At 43.0% G+C, this 2,310-nt stretch overlaps 1 pseudogene; it reads right to left on the reverse strand.

Annotated features, from left to right (window-relative positions):
- Positions 1-940: 940 nt before the first annotated feature.
- LOC102256229 lies at positions 941-2,128 on the reverse strand (annotated as a pseudogene).
- Positions 2,129-2,310: the final 182 nt, after the last annotated feature.

The raw sequence follows: 2,310 nt of genomic DNA on the forward strand, positions 1-2,310 counted from the left end.
AAGAGGGAAATTCTGAGTGATACGATGGAATTAGGGAGCAAGGAGGGGCGAAAGCAAAACCAGCCATTTCCACTGGGCTGGGGTCAGAAGCACCTGAGCCCACTGTGGTTAGAACCGGAGTTGGGGTCAAGATTAAACTTGTCAAAAGTAAATGTTGGGTTTTTAATAGGGCAGCATGGTATAATGGATAAAAACAAACTAACATTGGTTAAGATTCTGAAGGCCTCTGTCTTGCTGTATAACCTTGGGAAGGCCATGTCTTTGGAGCTCAACATTTTCAAATACAAAATGACCCTAGAATTAAAAGGAAATACACAGGTGACTTGGCAGAAAGTGTGATTTTTCGCCTGGAGTTGAGGTTAAGCTTGCGTCAGGATTGAAGACCTCCAAAGGAGAACTTGTAGCAGTCATTCCCGAATGTGGAAGTCCAAACCCTTCCGTTGCAGAATCTGGGAATTTTTTTCTCCTCCTGATTTTCCTCTTCCCACTTTTTCTTACCAGTTAGATGTTTGGAAGTTTTCATTGACCCCTGGGAGCATCCTGGTAACTTGGGGTCAGCTATGAGGGTCCTTTGGGGCTGAATGGAGACTGGAGACCTCGCCTTCATCTTCCAAGTTGCCGTAGGAGATAGTCCCATGTTCTGCGGCAAAGGGACAGAGAAGAGCTTCATCAGGGACAGTTCTTTCATGGGAAGTCCCATTTTCCATCCCTAGAATCCCTTACCTTTCTTTTCTAAGCCCATTTCTGCTTTAAAATGTATCATTTTTGCTATAAAATATATTTTTAATTGCAAGTAATACATAAGTGTATACTTGTTGCAAAATATATTTTTTTTTCTTTCAAATCATTTAAATAACCTGGCAGTGAGTCAAAATATGAAAAGAAGATTCAAGCTTGCTCCCTTTAAGGGGGGTACTGCCATGATTGCCTTGCACAAGCGTTACCAAAGGCAATGATGACACCAGATTCCAAAGAGCATGGTGGTTAAGAAGGCTTCAAGGCTCACAGACTGAAGAGCTTGGTTTTGGAACGTTTCAGAGGGGTAGCAGGAGACAGGAGAGACATCAAATTCAAGGACCCCTGAAAGGATAGGACTGGGTTTCTGGGTCATCAGCACCTTGAAATGTTTCTTGACATGATTCAGTGTGGAGAGTATTTGTCGCCTGGGGAGAACCGAGCAGGATGGGCTGAGCAGATAGTATGTTGTCCCAAAAGGTCAAACCTCTTTAGGACATGGACCCAGTCTCCCTGTTGTTCAGGTAATACTGGAAAAACAAGATCACACTGAAGCCAGAGTTTCCTATTCTGTCTGCAGCTCAGTCTCTGTTACAAAATATTTAAATACAGAAAACTTTATAACCCCATTCCTTTCTCACTCACCTCCCCGTATATTTTGCACTTAAAAAATAAAAAGCAGCCCTAGCCAGCTTTGCCCAGTGGATAGGGCATCAGCCTGCAGACTGAAGGGTCCCAGGTTCGGTTCCGGCCAAGGGCACATGCCTGGGTTTCGGGTTCGATCCCCAGTGTGGGCATGCAGGAGGCAGCCAATCAATGATTCTCTCTCATCATTGATGTTTCTATCTCTCTCTCTCCTTTTCCCTTCCTCTCTGAAATCAATAAAGAAATACTTTTTAAAAAAAAAAAAGCATAAATAGGATTTAATATCCGTGTTGTTCAGTAATTTTTTTTCTTTTTCTTTTTCTGTTAATCCTCATCCGAGGATATTTTTTCCCATTGATTTTTAGAGAGAGTGGAAGGGTGGCGGAAAGACACACAGAGAGAAACCTCAATGTAAGAGAGACACATTGGTTGATTGCCTCCTACATGCACCCGACCAGGGATCGAGCCTGCAACCAAAGTAGATGCTCTTGACCAGGAATCGAACCCAAAACCCTTTGGTCTGAGGGCCGCTCTAACCACTGAGTAAAACTGGCCAGGGCTTTTTTTTTTTTTCTTAATAACATGTCTTGGTTATCTTTCCATGATGCCATTTGTATATGTGCCACTTTTCTTTTAACTGTTGCATAGTATTGTTTTTAGTCTTTTTTTTTCTTCTTATATCCAGTGGAGTCTGGTCTTTAAGTTCCCTATACACTCCCTTATTCCTCTGTCCCTACCCCATATACATCCCTAGTGGTTGGGAAGAGAGGAATGAGGTTCTCCTCTAAGTGAACTTTGACCTGAGATTTCTGACCTGGGCAAGGATCCTACTGTCATATGTATTTCCCTTTTTATTACAGGCGAAGGGCCATCCTGCCTGGAGCAGGGGCAGAGATGACTCAGTCCTTAGATGCAGTGCCATTTCTAATC

The sequence above is a fragment of the Myotis brandtii genome, unplaced genomic scaffold (assembly GCF_000412655.1).
Source record: "Myotis brandtii unplaced genomic scaffold, ASM41265v1 scaffold469, whole genome shotgun sequence".
In the NCBI taxonomy this organism is placed as follows: domain Eukaryota; kingdom Metazoa; phylum Chordata; class Mammalia; order Chiroptera; family Vespertilionidae; genus Myotis; species Myotis brandtii.